The sequence below is a fragment of the Urocitellus parryii genome, chromosome 10 (assembly GCF_045843805.1).
Source record: "Urocitellus parryii isolate mUroPar1 chromosome 10, mUroPar1.hap1, whole genome shotgun sequence".
Classification (NCBI taxonomy): Eukaryota; Metazoa; Chordata; class Mammalia; order Rodentia; family Sciuridae; genus Urocitellus; species Urocitellus parryii.
This window is the reverse complement of record NC_135540.1, coordinates 53163053-53180728: the sequence shown is the minus strand read 5'-3', so window position 1 is coordinate 53180728 and position 17676 is coordinate 53163053. Positions and strand designations below refer to the sequence as shown.

Sequence of the window (17676 nt, the reverse complement as noted above, 5' to 3'; positions counted from 1 at the left end):
AAGGTTTTCATTGCAAACTTGGTCTTTAAGTACATCTGTGTTTTGTTTTAATCACAGTGCATTTATTTGAGATAGCATTCTCAGGTAGGTTTTAAAAGTTGTCTTTTTTATTCTCCTACCCTCAACAATTCTTGAAGGAATTTGGAAGTGACCAGGGGAAATCTAAAAAACTGAATCTGGAGTAACCTTTTGCACACTAACATCTCAAAGTTTTAGATGATGTAAATGTAGAACATATGTGAAACAGATATGCTATTTTTCTAGTCTACAAAGAAAGGACCAATAGGCTAACTGTATATTTCACTTCCAATTATTGAGACAGACTTTTTAGATAAAGTAAGGCTAAGATTAAGCATTAATTTGAACTCAGTAAATATGTTATGCTTTACTGAACTCCTACTTATCTGAGTTTAAATAATCAGTAAACAGAACAAATTTAACTCTGTTCTTTACTAAAGGAGATTGACAATTCACTGTACAAAATGTGTATTGACACTAATATAACAAAAAAAAAAACACTATCCAGTTGGGAACCTTGTGAACATGATAGGCATCTTTTTTAGTTCTTAATAGTCTAGTTGTTAAGAGCATGAAATATGCAGTGATATCACCTAGGCTCAGATCCTGCCTCTACTACTTTCACCAGTGAAACCTTAGAGAAATGACTTAATCCTTTCATCTTTGATTATATGAGAATGATAATAGTAAGTATTCTATGCATAGATTGTTGTATTAAGTCAGTATATCTAAAAAACTATATAAGTGATTATTTTCATTAAGTCACTGTTGTTATAATTTTCCTCACTTTTTTCATTTTATATAACATACTTTCCTATTGGTAGTATAAATGAAGCAATTTCCCCAATTGTCTTTTGTATAAATTAATGATCACACAGATTTGTTAGCAAAATCTAATGAAGAATTACCTGAAAAATCAAATAAGTTTAATGTTAAGTACACATTATTAGTAAGAAGACTATCTCTTTTCCTTGCTTATAGACATCACACTATAGTCAATAGAGAACCCAGGCTTGGGAGTCTAGACTGACATGGGTTTGAGTGTTGATTCCACCATTCACTACCTGTGTAAATTGGGAAACTGAGGTGGGATACTGCTGCTGAGAGAATATGGTCTATAGGGTGAGATAGATATGAGTTCATATCCCAGATATGATACATATTAGCCAGGGAAACTCTAAAAAGTTATTGATTCTCATTGGAAAAAGAGTCCTGTACATTGCAAAATTTTCAGTAAATACAGTAAAATACACAAGTATTTTTAAGTATATGTTGCATTTAACATTTTAAATTTGTTAGGAATATATAACATGAAATTATACTTAAGTTCCATGTCCATTCGTCCTCCTTTTCTTCATTGAATACTACCTCTTTCATTTTTGTAGGGGAAACTCAGCAGAAAATCACAGTTCTTCTGATCAAAAATTGTTGCGTTGTAGAAGATGATATATTGTGATTTTACATTCCAAGAAAGTACAAACGATGCTAGAAATTTTTCCTGAATGCTCTTGACATGTATTGGTATGTGTGCCATGCTTGTACTAGAACAGATTACTTTGAGATTGGTACATTTAACATTGCTTGAACAGGGGTGCTTTACCACTGAACTGTATCCTTAACCCTTTTAATTGTTTTATTTAAGACAGGGTTTTGATTGCTTAGGGCATCACTAATTTGTTGAGGCTGGCCTCAAATTTGTGATCCTCATGCCTCAGCTTACTGAGTTGCTGGGATTACAGGCATGTGCCACCATGCTCAGCTATGGCAGGATATTTTGGGAGAAATACTTGGCTTTTCATACCACCATCTAATAATGGATTTTGGCTGCTGCTTTTAAGAGAGTAGTTTCCAAGGTTACCACTTTTTAAACTCAGTTACAATATGGGGTTTCCCAGTCTTTGTTCTCTCTCTCTGATATTCTGCTATAGTACCCTCTTTGGCTTTTAAATTTTTCTTTGGAGATATATCCAAGCAGTTTTGAAGATAAGAATAATATCTAAGTAAAACCAAAAGGATAATAATTTTAGAGTGGATTTCTGACAACTGAGATGTTTAAATGCTTTTTGTTTTATTATTTTGTTTTATATTCCTTTGTACAGTTGAGTATCAATTGAACATATCAATAACGATGCATCCCTGATTATATTCCTTATTTTTAAATACATGACAATAGTGGAATGCATTACACTCATTATTACTCATATACAGCACAATTTTTCGTAACTCTGTATATAAAGTATGTTCACACCAAATTATGCCATTATACGTGTACTCCTTTTTTTTGCATTACAATTCTTAATACATATATATTCCACAATTTTTCATATCTCTGTATATAAGGAATGTTGACACCAAATTCAAATCTTCATACATGTATTTTGTATATGATGACCATCACATTCCGCCATCCTTGCTAATCCCCAGAGGTTATACAAAAAAACTGATTATTTTCAAAGACAGAAATATTTAGAGGCAGGAATATTTTTCTTAGAGAACTCTGTAGAAAAAATAATGGTAAATCTGTATGGAAGAAACCTTAACTTATTCTGAGATTAAAATAATGGCTTTAACATTGGGAGAAATATGCATATATAAACTGTTTAGAAGGTAATAGTATACTGAAAGATTTCAGCATATGAAAAGTTTCAAATCCTTTTTTATAGGAAGAAATCGGCATTTGACTGAAAAATCTTAGTTGTGTAGTGATTTTTCAATTAGAGAAGCTTAATTTAATAGAAAAGTTTTGAATGAAATTTAAGCATTTTAGTATCACCTACATACTTTGTAATATGATTTAATTTTCAACAAAAACATGAAAAATATTAGTACCATCTCACTATTTTCACTAGTTCAGAAAGTATTATATGTGTTGTGGAATTATAGGTGGATAGGTAAAGGTGTTTATATTGATTAAAGTCAATTGTATAATCTAGTCTTACTAAAAATTCCATTGACTTTAAGGCAGTTCTGGTGATTCTTGTGCTAGGGAAGGGGAGAAGGATGATACCTATTCTTGGTTATAAGTTCTCATGGACCTCTAGCAGGTGATTGGTGAAATCAAGACTTAATCTATTTTCCTTCCTTGCATTTAACCAGATAGCAATATTAAGGAGTTCCCTAGCTTCCTCACATGTCTAAAATCTTTAAAATCCAAGATTTGCTTTGTACACCATTTTGTTATAGTATAAGTCATATTATAAGACATTTGAATGTCAGACAAAATCAGTATGCCTCATTATATATAAATTTCAGATAATACTACTAAAATAAATATATCCCAAATGAACATTGTTTATTTGAGACTCAATTTTACTTCATCTCCTACATTTATATTTGCTACATTGGACAACCCTAATTAGGTAAGTATTAAAAAACAACTTCTAAGAAAGAAAAGATTAAAAAAATACATTGAAATTCAGGCATAGCATATGTTGGGGGTGGGGTGGAAATTTAGTTTGAAAATGGCAAATAATGCTCAGTATTAAAACACTTTTTAACTTTTCCATATTGACATAAAAATTGGTAGTATATTTTCCTTTATCCACATAAATGTAATGAGATCCTAAACACCACAACTTAAGTATTTAGTTTCCTAACTTATCAGATTGTAAACATTTGATACTTTAATGTTTTGTGAGATATTCTGAGTACATGCAAATGGTTGATGGCATCTGTAACTTTCAGAATGGGAATGCATGATTGGCAAGAACTATAAACTAATTCAAAGACATACATACCAACACTGGATTTTTCTTAAATATATTTTGCAGGATAATGGATAATGGATAGATGTCATGTTAGATATGAAATATCCTTTCAGTAATCAAAAATCTATATATTATATATATTACACACACACACACACACACCATAAAAAATATTTAGTTCAGGACTTAGCAACATAAAAAGGAGGAGGAGAACATAGATACAGTAGGTATTTATTTATTCACTAAGTTCTCTGTATTATTTATTAATTGCTGTTCTTTCATTTGTACTGCCTGTGGGAATAAATTTCAAAATGCAATATTTATTTACAATAACTATCAAAAACCATTAACATTAAACAATGACAACACTCTGATTTTACAGTGAATGGCATTTTTTTTAAGTTTGTCTGGCTTACTTCCAATCTATAGAGGTGATGTATCCCCCACATGTATACTTACATGAGTATACACACATATAACTTTATTCACCCTAATATGCATGACAAGCTCCTTGAGTCATAAGGACAGAGCCATACTGAGCTGTCCCCCCATTGCTGGTTACATAGATTTGTTCTTTTGTGGAAAGAAGTCAGTTGAAGTCCCAAGAAGTTGAGCTCTTAGTAAGAACAGAGACCTGGAGCCAACAATTACAACATGAAACATGGAGACCTCCCCAACTTCCCAAGGACCATTCTTTTTATTTTTCCCTATTTATTTTTTAGTTGTAGTTTGACACAATACATTTATTTTATTTATTTACATGTGATAAAATATAAGGATCAAACCCGGGGCTTCACACATGCTAGGCGAGCATTCTACCACTGAGCCACAACCCCAGCCCACTCAAGGACCAGTCTTAAGACCCTCTCTTCCCAGGGGTTGAGTTCTAAGAAAACATGAAAGGGACTGATGGGAGTTCTCCCACCTCCATGTAACAAAGGAACCCTCTTTCCTACATTTTCCAGAGTCTGGCAGCATATCTATTTGCTCTCCTCCGTTAAGAAGGCTTCGTATAATTTCATAAGCTGTGGAACCCAGTGAAATAAACCTTGTTGGTTCTGTCTTCCTCTATGAGAGGAATAAATTTCATAGGGAAAAATTTCAACATTATGTAGTATAATATTAAAAGAATGTATATTATTTATTTCCCAAGTTTCAAAAGTATTTAAAAAGATTTTTAACTGTAAAATTGAGAACTATTTGTTCATTTAGGGATAGATATAAATGAAATAGGATTACAATACTATTGGTGTATAATCTCCCAATTGTAAACAGTGGCTCAATTTTTTTTAAATCTATAAACTTGAGTCAAATATAACTGACTATATCCAGTGGGCTACTGATTTGTGACTTCTTTGTTTGAAAAGAGAAATGACAGGCAGACTTTACTACACAGAGGGAAGAAAGCGCTGAAAAGCCCCAAACAACAAACTGATGGAAGTCCTTTTGAGAAGGTGACTAGAAAAGAGGATGGAGAGCACAGACAAAAAAGGAGCATACAGCATCCTGCTCAAGATATTTAAAAAAAAAAAAAAAAATATATATATATATATATATATATATATATATATATATATATATTTATAGAGATATTTGGTTTCAATTCAATGTCCCTGAAATAATGAAATGTACTGTTGAAAATAGCATCACTTACCAAAATAGGAATGAATGGCTATATTGATATTTGTGGAGCATTCTTGTCTGTGTACATTCCTTTAAAGGAGCTCCATCTTGGGTTAAACAAAGCATTTTTTTAACATAAGTGATACTAGTAGTAATCCATAATTTTTTTTCCTGGCTCATAGCCTGCTGTAAGGTAAAGAATTGTTCTGGTGAAAGTTACCCTTGCAGCACACAGTTGTTTAGTGGAAGTTTTATATTGTCAAGTCTTTAAGAATGAGGCCATTTTACCTTAAGCTGAGAGTACATTAATTATTCACACTTAATGCTTGTAAGTATGTGATGTCCATGGATGTACATCTTGGATTTGCAAAAGCACAGTCATAACAGAAATTAAATGTGGAGATTTTATCTATGGCCCTCTCCCCATCCACCTGTAAAAGCTGGATATTAACATTAGATGATTTATTATTTAGACGATATATTAAATTCTCTTGAATTGAAAGGTGGCTAAAGATAAATGAGAAAGTAGTTGATTTGGTTTTATTTACATGGATTGCATGGTTCTATAGTCACTAAAATAAAACTCCATGAAAAAGTTATTTTCAAAATCTCAGGTTATATCAATCTTCTTGGGGAGCCACAACTGCATTATTTCTGTAAAAAGGGAGAAATTTGAAAACAGATGTCACAATACATGACTTCTAAGCAGAAATAAATGATTATGGAAAACACAAAGTCAATGGCATGACTGGTGAAGTCTCTCATATTGTGACATGATTCTGGAAAGCTGGAAAAATTCTCATAACACTGATCTCGGAGGTGCTCTTAAAACAGAACTAATTTTGCAACAAGTAAACAGTTTACAAAGTCACAATGTTTCTTAGATGTTGGGAACTATAATGAAAAACAAAGTCAGGATTGATATGAATTTTCCACTTACCTTGAAAATTAAGATTTCATTAGAGTACTGCTACATTTTAGATCACATCCCAAGTTTTAAAAAATCTAATAAGGAAGTTTGTCACTACGGTCTATTTATTTTAAGATCGAAAGGGAGTTTCTACTCTTAATTTTTGTGACCAATCCAAAAACTATCTTATAGTTTATATCAGAGTGATTCAGCATATCTGTTACAAGATATCAATGATGGAATTTGTTTGTTTTACTGTTGACAGTTTATATGGGCTTTGAGTTTTCAAACTGCTATTTCAGAATACTGTTTACTTTTGAAGTATATTGAGTAACCACAGAAACATTTAAAGATTAGAAACTATCTTTAAAATTTTCTCACACACACTGATGTTGTTGCAGTGAGAATTTAAGAACCAAAATGTGTTTAAAAATGGCACTTATCATGTATTGTTCAATATGTGGTTTGTATTTTAATAAGGTGATAATACTTGTGGGTCCCCTTTTATCTTTCTCTCCTATCTAGCCCTCTGTTTCTTTACATTTAGCACAAAAATGAAAGTAATTTGATATGTGGCCTGTTTTAAATGGTGATCTTCAACAGAATAGAAAATAACTTCTGAATCACATGTCCCTTCTCTGAGTGCAGTGTCAAGTCAATTAAAATAAAATAGAACAAATGAACAGACCAGATTGTAAAGAAGAAGAATATACTGCTGTTATTAGGCTCTTTTCAAAATTATGTAGCATAGAGGAAAAGTCTAGAATTTTCTTATTTTTATTACAAGCTGCTGCATTTCCTTTGAAAAATTAAAACCATTTCAATTATTCTGTATAAATTATAAGTAATAGAAAAACTGCTTAATGAACTTGAACACAAGGCTGTAGTTGCCACAGATATCAAGACTCCTGTTTTGTTTGTGATTACCACTAAGTGTAAAAGAAAGAGAAAATGATGACTGAGCTGATCTGGTGCTAAATATTCCAAGCTTCTGCATTATTCTTTTTCCTGAGGTGTACTCTGTTTCAACACCAGCTGCTTTGCACTATAGTATAGTACACCCCACTGCTAACTTTTAAAAACAATTATGTTAAAAACAGAAAACAATTTAAGTATACACATATCAGTAGTGTTGATTGAATTTTCTATTTATGCTCATTGCATTGTAGGCATTAAGCAGCAGGTATGATAAATGCATAGCAAAATGCTGCAGGAATTGCATGAGCTTGTACCACATTTGGAAGGCTGGGTGAATTAAATCAGGAGCCCAGTAGCACACTGTACCATCATTTCCTCTTAGATATTGCCAAAATTATGTTTAAATATTCATTCTTTCTTTCATTCAAACAAATATTTAGTGACTTTCTATAATGAGTGTGTATATGCATATATGTGTTAAAGAGTATCTGTATATATGTGTATAATTAGTCTTGTTCAATAATGTTTAGCAACGAGAAAACTAACCACCTTTGCTTTAGTGTTTTGTGCTGTAAAAAAAAAAAAATCTAAAGTGAATGAATTGTGTGTCAGAAAATTTCATTCACTTTCTGTGAGATATTAGGTCAGGAACTTTATTCATTCCATACATTTTTAACAAACTTTATTATATGACAGGAAAGTACTATTGCAGTGGGACCATAAAAATAAAAAAAGATATTATATTCCTGAATAGGATGGGAAGAAAACACTGAAAGCTTAGAAAATGACATAAAGATGACACAGAAGTATGAAACTTCCTAGCCATCTTAATGTAAGTAGGATGCTGGTAAAATGACTAAAGAGTAGGATGCAAGGGAAGGATATCAGGACTGAATAAGATAGTGGTGGTGATAAAAACTGGTGAGAATATATGGAGTACTGTTTACAGGGAACATTGCATGACATGTGGAAGAATTTGGGCTTTATTCTCCCTGCAATTGAAATGCTTTATAGAAATAGATAAAGCAATCATGAAATTCATATGGAAAAATAAAAGACCCAGAATAGCAAAAGCAATTCTAAGCAGGAAGTGTGAATCAGGTGGTATAGCGATACCAGATTTCAAACTATATTACAGAGCAATAGTAACAAAAACAGCATGGTACTGGTACCAAAACAGGCGAGTGGACCAATGGTACAGAATAGAGGACACAGAGACTAATCCACAAAGTTACAACTATCTTATATTTGATACAGGGGCTAAAAGCATGCAATGGAGGAAGGATAGCATCTTCAACAAATGGTGTTGGGAAAACTGGAAATCCATATGCAACAAAATGAAACTGAATCCCCTCCTCTCGCCATGCACAAAAGTTAACTCAAAATGGATCAAGGAGCTTGATATCAAATCAGAGACTCTGCGTCTGATAGAAAAAAAAGTTGGCTCCGATCTACATATTGTGGGGTCGGGCTCCAAATTCCTTAATAGGACACCCATAGCTCAAGAGTTAATAACAAGAATCAACAAATGGGACCTACTTAAACTAAAAAGTTTTTTCTCAGCAAGAGAAACAATAAGAGAGGTAAATAGGGAGCCTACATCATGGGAACAAATTTTTATTCCTCACACTTCAGATAGAGCCCTAATATCCAGAGTATACAAAGAACTCAAAAAATTAGACAATAAGATAACAAATAACCCAATCAACAAATGGGCCAAGGACCTGAACAGACACTTCTCAGAGGAGGACATACAATCAATCAACAAGTACATGAAAAAATGCTCACCATCTCTAGCAGTCAGAAAAATACAAATCAAAACCACCCTAAGATACCATCTCACTCCAGTAAGATTGGCAGCCATTCTGAAGTCAAACAACAACAAGTGCTGGCGAGGATGTGGGGAAAAGGGTACTCTTGTACATTGCTGGTGGGACTGCAAATTGGTGCAGCCAATTTGGAAAGCAGTATGGAGATTCCTGGGAAAGCTGGGAATGGAACCACCATTTGACCCAGCTATTGCCCTTCTCGGACTATTCCCTGAAGACCTTAAAAGAGCGTACTGCAGGGATACTTCCACATCAATGTTCATAGCAGCACAATTCACAATAGCTAGACTTTGGAACCAACCCAGATGCCCTTCAATAGATGAATGGATTTAAAAAAATGTGGCATTTATACACCATGGAGTATTATGCAGCACTAAAAAAATGACAAAATGGATGGCACTAGAGCATATTATGCTTAGTGAAGCTAGCCAATTCCTAAAAACAAATACCAAATGTCTTCTTTGATATAATGAGAGCAACTAAGAACAGAGCAGGAAGGAAGAGCAGGAAGAAAAGATTAACATTAAACAGAGACATGAGATGGGAGGGAAAGGGAGAGAAAAGGGAAATTGCATGGAAATGAAGGGAGACCCTCATTGCTATACAAAATTACATATAAGAGGTTGTGAGGGGAATGGGAAAATAAACAATGAGAGTAATAAATTACAGTAGATGGGGTAGAGAGAGAAGATGGGAGGGGAGGGGAGGGGGGATAGTAGAGGATAGGAAAGGTAGCAGAATACAACAGTTACTAATAGGGAATCATGTAAAATTGTGGGTGTGTCCGAAGTGATTCTGCAATCTGCATTTGGGGTAAAAATTTGGAGTTCATAACCCACTTGAATCTAATGTATGAAATATGATATGTCAAGAGCTGTGTAATGTTGTGAACAACCAATAAAAAAAAAAGAAATGCTTTAAGCCAAAAAAAAAAGTAGAATATTTTAGAAAAATGATTGTAACAGTAGTATGGAAGATGATTTGGACACCTCTAAAATGCTGTGTTCCAAGCAACGGAAAGAGAGCTGCACATAGATAAGTTCAAGAATATGGTAAAACAGTTTCTGTTGAATTTAACTCTGGATCAAAATAAATTCCATGAAAAAAAAAGTCCTGAGAAATTTGTAATGTTTTAGATGGATTTCACACATTCTCTCTTTCTAGTAACATTTTATCCTTACTTAGTTTTTTAGGCTGCAAATGATACTACTTATGAACAATCCTTAAGTGTGGATCAGTGAATTACTCAAAGGCAAGAAACCAGAGAACACTCACTTGAATATAGGCATAAGGAATGGTTCATTTCTTCACCCACACAGATCTTTGTTGCCCCTGCCAGGCAAGGGTCTGCTCCTCTACCATCTCAGAAGAAGTCATATTTTTGGCCTGAAGCTTATACAATGTGGGGAGGCCGCCCTTTTTTCAAAAAGGATATAAATTATAGTACTAAATTGAGCTATTGAAGACTGTTTAGAGGAGCTGGGGTTGTGGCTCAGCGGTAGAGCGCTCACCTAGCATATTCGAGGCTCTGGATTCCATCCTCAGCACTACATAAAAATAAATAAAATAAAGGTATTGTGCCCAACTACAAATAAAGAATAAATTTTTTAAGAGAGAGAGAATTTTTTAATATTTATTTTTTAGTTTTCAGCGGATACAACACCTTTGTTTGTATGTGGTGCTGAGGATCGAACCGGGCCGCACACATGCCAGGCAAGCACGCTTGAGCCACATCCCCAGCCCAGAATAAATATTTTTTAAAAGGAAGATCATTTAGAATGAACAAAGAGATCACAACAAATTACAAAATGGAAAAATACCATAACTTTGTTAATTAAAATCTAACACATCTCTCAAGATATTTTTCTTAATGTTTTGGCTTCATACTTTCCTTGCAATGTGACAATAATGTTCATTAGTTCTTATAGAGAAAATAGTAATCAGTCTTTCCACTTGCAGGGTTGATTGAATTTTTACTTTTGATCGTAGCAATGCATAAAGAATGATTTTTTACACAGTTGTATTTATTGTGGTGCTTCAGGTTTGTTTCCTATAAACACACAAATGTATTTTGTTAAATTTCTATCAAAAAAAGGAGAAAGTGTTATTAGTGTATTTTAACTATATATGTGGCATTATTAAATATATTTCTGAAAGGAAAATACTTCTCCTTTGACAAAGGTACTCAAAAAAGTCAAATTCTTGATTTACTGTTTTGTATGTTTAATATGTGGAAGAATTTTTCATAGTCTGATTTTGGGCTATGTACATTTCAACCATGTTTGTCCTATGCTACCCATTAGTTTCCAGTGTTGGAACACATTCATTTTGCATTATATCCCCTGTACCTGCATAGAGGGTAGTGAAATTACTCCCAGAAACCATTTCTAGAGTTGGCAATAACTTGACTATAATGTTAAAGATAAATAAAGGCAGATAGTAGATAAAGTAGTGAGAATAAGAGAAATAGTCCAGTGAGATGTGAACTCACTTTTGGATTATACAGAAGTTATTGGGTGTTTAAAGGCAGAATGAACTGAGTAAGCAGTAGCTTAATGGAGTTAGGTAAAAACGAAATTACAAAACAGGGGGCATGTAGGTTGATTCATGTGAAACCCATAGGGTTTGCTAATTCATGCTTATTAGGCTCCTACCTTCCCACTGGATACAGGAAGACAGGGCCTCTTTTTTCAGGCGCCAATTGGAACTAACAGTAAATTCTTTTGGCATCCTTGTGTTTTCACAGGCAAGCACTTTAAAAAAGGCTAGTGTTGTCCTAGGGATGTGGTCTTAAGCTATTGTAAACTGTTAATTTTTTGTCAAGGCTGTATAGGCCAAATTTAAAATTAAGTTGATAAGGAGCTAGGCTTCAGTTTGGTGACAAAGAAAATCATTGTCAGTACTCATAAGTTATTTCAAATGTAAATATCTGCCATTACACCAAACTGAACGTATCTCTATCTTACTCTGAGTTGTATCTTACATTGTCCACAGCAACTGTGACATTTCCCAACACAAAAGGAAATACAAAAATGGAAGGAGAGTTGGTATAGAAAAAGACAATCTTTATTTACTTCAGTAAAACATTATCATGTATGGATAGATTGTCCTTCACATGATGGAATTAGAGAGTCTTCAAACTGAAGTCAAGAAGCATGAGAGGAGTTAAGTGACTGTATATAGGTATAACCCCAACTACTGCCCCACTCCCTAACAACATAATCAATTCCCAGAAGGATGTCAATAGGTAATTCAGAATATGGAAGAATTTCCTAGAGAAACTGTATTTCCCCTGAAATAGAAATAGCTTACTTAAGTGTCCTCTAACAAAATAACTACTCCCCAGTTTCCCCTTTAATGAACACTCAGTTACCAAACCCAGCTCATATGTATAAAACATCCAATCTGAAAAAAGGAATATCCTTAAAAAGGTAACTATAAAAATATATTACAAGTATGAAAGATCAGGAAGTTTTTTTAAGAAACAGAACATTTTTTCATTTCATTTCAAAATACTCAATTCTAGATACTATGCATAGTCAAACCATCCTTCAAAGGCAGGATAAAGATATAAAAGACATGCAAAGTTTACAAATTAGTTTCCTCCTATGCACCCTTTCTTGTATACTACTAGAAAATATGATCCATCAAAATGATGAAATAAATCAAGAAATAAAATAATGGTTTTTAATTTTTAATCCTCCTCACAGAAATACGGGTCATATATAGAGGAGAGCTGAAGAGAACTGGATAATAGTAAAAAGAAGTGCCACTAAAACAACTAATCAATAGATCTAGGAAGCAACTCAGCAGCCCTTAAAGTATAAAAAGAAAGTTTCAATTGAAATGTATTTTACCTACTTTTGCACAAAGGTAAACATGAGATGTTTTTATCATGCTGAACATAATTCAGTGTTTCTGAAAGAGACAGTAGTTATGAAGAAGGATCAAGAAACCAATTTAGATAAGTTATTTCACTTAGAATCTCAAAGTATCTTTGGTTCAAACCTGAGGAACTGTAATTAGGGTACATGCTTTATTCACAATGCGCTATTCAAATAATTATGATGTAGGAGAGAAAATAGTAGTATCAGAAGAGAGATAAGAATAATTGCACACTGCAATATACAGTTCACAAAATATTTTTGCTATATTTAGATTATGACAAAGTACTTTGGAAGGATTTGGGAATGGAGAGGTAACTTGGGCCAGATGAATGGAGAATATGGTATATGCCGGTACTGACCATCAGGGTGGAATTAAAACTTCCCCAGTAAATTTTCAAGATTTACTATAAACTGTTTATGGTGTTAGTAGTATATTTTGGAATGAGATACAAATTGGCATTTTCCATTGGAAAATGGAAAATTATCTGGACCATTGACTTGATTTCAACATTGTGCTGGGTAGACGGATGGGTAAAACTGATTTGAATACTGCAGATGCAAAATCTATGAACTGAAATTCTTTTAGGATTAAGCAGAGCAAAAAGACAAATTTAGATGACTAAGAGCTTTTTCTCTTCAGCTAATAAATTTTTATAGTAAATATCTTAATTGAGAGTTTTCTAAAATAAATTGAGTATATCTGTTTCTTCTTAAGCAGAGTAGAGAAAAATAACTTTGATTTTTATATTTTTCTTCTAGTTGGTGTTTGTATCCTCTTCCTTGTGGAATATCAGGTTAATTATGTTATAGAGCTTTTTTAAAAAATACACTTCACTGTGTTAGCCATTGCTCATATAATTTCAAATTTCAAATCTTGTTTTAACTGTTTTGTAGAATTTTTTGATAGAAATAGCATGTAGAATGATGAAATCTGACCTCTTTGTGTAGCCATCAGTGGAAACAGCTGTGAGATTGGCAGAAATCACTTAATAGCAGATATAGGAATGCTTAATTGAGTAACTGATCTTTTCAGACCTGGTGGTCCTATTCCAAATCTAAATGAATTGGGAAATAACAAAATATGCCTATAACCCTTCAGTAACTTCAGACATTCCACCCATAGTAGAACACAACATAAGTCTGTTTTCTTATATTTTCTTAGCTTTTTCATCTTCAATAAAAATGGTAGAAAGATTACAATACCCATCTTTAAGCATCATTGAAAGAATTAAACAAACTAAATGAAAAATATACAAAGCTTATTGCATAGTAGATGCTCAGTGTCATTTTTCCTTCCCTTTGCTAAAGATTCTCTACCTTATGATGGCAAATAACTAAATGCATGACTAGTGTTCTATATCAGTCTTCTTGTTGCTCTGACAAAATAGCTGAGATAAATAAAGAGTAAAGATTTATTTTGGCTCACAGCTTCATGGTCACTAAGCCCTCTTGCCCTTGGGCATATGGCAAGGTACTTCATGGCAGCTGAGACACAAAAGAGAGTGGAAGAAAGGAACCAGGATTCTAATATACCCTCAGAGATCATGTCCCCAGTGACCCAACTTCCTCCAACTCGGCCTCAAACAGAAGTGTGACTTACCATTGTTCTAGGTATCCCTCAATCCAATCACAGTGACAACCAAGATTAAGCCCTACACACAGCACCCTCCATGTATACTAAGTGCCTATTTCCTTTTTCCCTTACAAGGCTTTTATTTCAAAAACAGAAATAGGAAACTTGTCCCTTTGCAATTTTAAACACAGTTATTTCCATTGCCTTTCTGAGCTGACACACTTGGAATTTTGCAGAAGAAATAAGAATATACGCCATTTGCTTGGTTTATTTAAAATTAATTTATTCTAATTAGGTATATATGATAGCAGAATGCATTTTGATTCATTGTATACAATTGGAACACAAAATTGCATTTCTCTGGGTGTGATGTAGCGTCGCACGATATGTACAGTCGTACATGCAGTCATACATGTACCTAGGGTAAGGATGTCCATCTCATTCCATCTCATTCCACCATCTTTTCTGCCCCCATGCCCCCTCTCCTCTCTTCCCTTTGCCCAATCACAGTTCCTCCACTTTTCCCATGCCCTGCCTCATTATGAATCAGCATCCACTTATCAGAGAGAACATTTGGCCTTTGGTTTCTTGGGATTGGCTTAGCATGATATTCTCTAACTCCATCCATTCACCTGCAAATGCCATAATTTTATTCTCTTTTAATGTGGAGTAATATTTCATTGTGTTTATATACCACAGTTTCTTTATCCATTCATCTATTGAATGGCATCTAGGTTGATTGCACAGTTTAGCTATTGTGAATTGAGCTGCTATAAACATTGATGTGGCTGTGTTACTATAGTATGCTGATTTTAAGTCCTTTGAGTATAGACCAAGGAGTGGGATAGCTGGGTCAAATGGTGGTTCCATTCCAATTCCTAAGGAATCTCTATACTGCTTCCCAGATTGGTTATATCAATTGCAGTCCTACCAGCAGTGTATGAGTGTGCCTTTAACCCCAGTCCTTACCAATACTTATTGTTGTTTGTATTCTTGATAACAGGCATTCTGACTGTGTGAGATGAAATCTTAGCTTTTATTTGCATTTCTCTAATTACTAGAGATGTTGAACATTTTCTCATATATTTGTTGATTGATTGTATATCTTCTTCTGAGAAGTGACTGTTCAGCTCCTTATTCCATTTATTGATTGGATTGTTTGTGGGTATTTGTTGTTGTTGTTGTTGTTGTTTTTGTTTTGGTGTTAAATTTTTTGAGTTCTTTATATATCCTGGAAATTAGTGCTCTATTTGACATGCATGTAGCAAAAATATGGTCCCAAAATGTAGGCTCTCTCTTGAAATCATTGATTGTTTCTTTTGCTGAGAAGAAGCTTTTTAGTTTGAATCCATCCCATTTATTGATTCTTGATTTTATTTCTTGTGCTTTAGGAGTCTTGTTGAAGAAGTCAGGGCCTAATCCAATGTGATGAAGATTTGGGCCTACTTTTTTCTCTATTAGGCCCAGAGTCTCTGGTCTAATTCCTAAGTCCTTGATCCACTTTGAGTTGAGTTTTGTGCATGGTGAGAGATAAGGTTTAGTTTTATTTTGCTGCATATGGCTTTCCAGTTTTCCCAGCACCATTTGTTGAAGAGGCTGCCTTTTCTCCATTGTATGTTTTTGGCACCTTTGTCTTATATAAGATAACTGTATATATGTGGGTTTGTCTCTGTGTCTTCTATGCTGTACCATTGGTCTATAAGTCTATTTTGGTGCCAATACCATGGTGTTTTTGTTATTATAGCTTGTAGGGTAGTTTCAGGTCTGATAATGTGATGCCTCCTGCTTCAGTCTTCTTGCTAAGGATTGCTTTGGCTATTCTGGGTCTCTTATTTTTCCAAATGAATTTCATTACTGCTTTTTCTATTTCTATAAAGAAGGACATTGGGATTTTAATTGAAATCACATTGAATCTGTATAGCACTTTGGGTAATATGACCATTTTGACAATATTAATTTTGCCTATCTAAGAGCATGTAAAATATTTTCATCTTCTAAGGTCTTCTTCAATTTCTTTCTTTAGTGTTCTGTAGTGCACCATGATCAAGTGGTGTTCATTCTAGGGTTTCAAGGTTGGTTCAACATATGGAAATCAATAAATGTAATTCATCACACCAATACACTTAAAAGACAAGAATTATATGATTATATCAATTGATGCAGAGAAAGTATTTGACAAAATACAGCATCCTTTTATGTTCAAAACACTAGAAAAACTAGGGATAGTAGGAATATACTTCAACATTGTAAAAGCTATCTATCCTAAACCCAAGGCCAACATCATTCTAAATGGAGAAAAATTGGAAGCATTCCCTCTAAAAACAAGACAGGGATGCCCTCTTTGACCACTTCTATTGAACTTAATCCTTGAAATTCTAGCCAGAGCAATTAGACAGATAAAAGAAATTAAAGGGATATGGATAGGAAAAGAACTCAAACATCATTATTTGCTCAAGTAGCAGGACATAAAACCAATACCCATAAATCAAATGTATTTCTATGTATCAGTTATGAATCTTCTGAAAGAGAAATTAGGAAAACTACCCCATTCACATTAACCTCAAAAAATAAAATAAAATACTTGGGAAACATTTGCTTGTTTTAGGAATACATAGAGTGAAAAACTAACCCATGCTAAATTCCTTCATCTCAGTCAACTTCTTTGCACTTCTATCTTTCTGTGAAGTATCCACTTTTCCTACACATATTTCTATACAAAGACAGGAATGATTAATTCCTCAGGAATGGAGCTGTGCTATGGTTCCAATAAAAACACAATAATTTGAAGTTGTAATATACATATTATCTCTGCATGTTTCTATGTACATATTGTCTCTATATCAAAGGGACCTAAATTTCAAATTTGAGATTAGAAAATCTTTTGAGAAAATATTTCTTTTTTGAAATAATTTAAATCATATGCATTTCAACCTTTCTGCGCTAAATTCAGGAAAGTATAAAAAAGAAAAATATCTGACTTGAAATTTTGATAAATTTTGCCTTGATTATTTTATATCTTATTTAATATATGGCAATGAAGCTTTCAGTACACTTCAGTAGAAATTGTGGTGAATCAACATCTGAGTCTTTTGTCTACCTTATCCCAAATACCAAGCCCCTCCTTCTCTATTTTACTTTCAAAGGTAAAATCATTGTCAGAGTAAATGGATCATAAGAAGACATGTTTTATGTTACTTAAATAATATACCAA

General features: G+C 33.5%; 1 protein-coding gene across 1 annotated transcript in view; it reads left to right on the top strand.

Annotated features, from left to right (window-relative positions):
• Window positions 1–17676, top strand: part of Tbck (TBC1 domain containing kinase) — a 224468-nt gene that overhangs the window by 119801 nt on the left and 86991 nt on the right. The window lies entirely within an intron of this gene.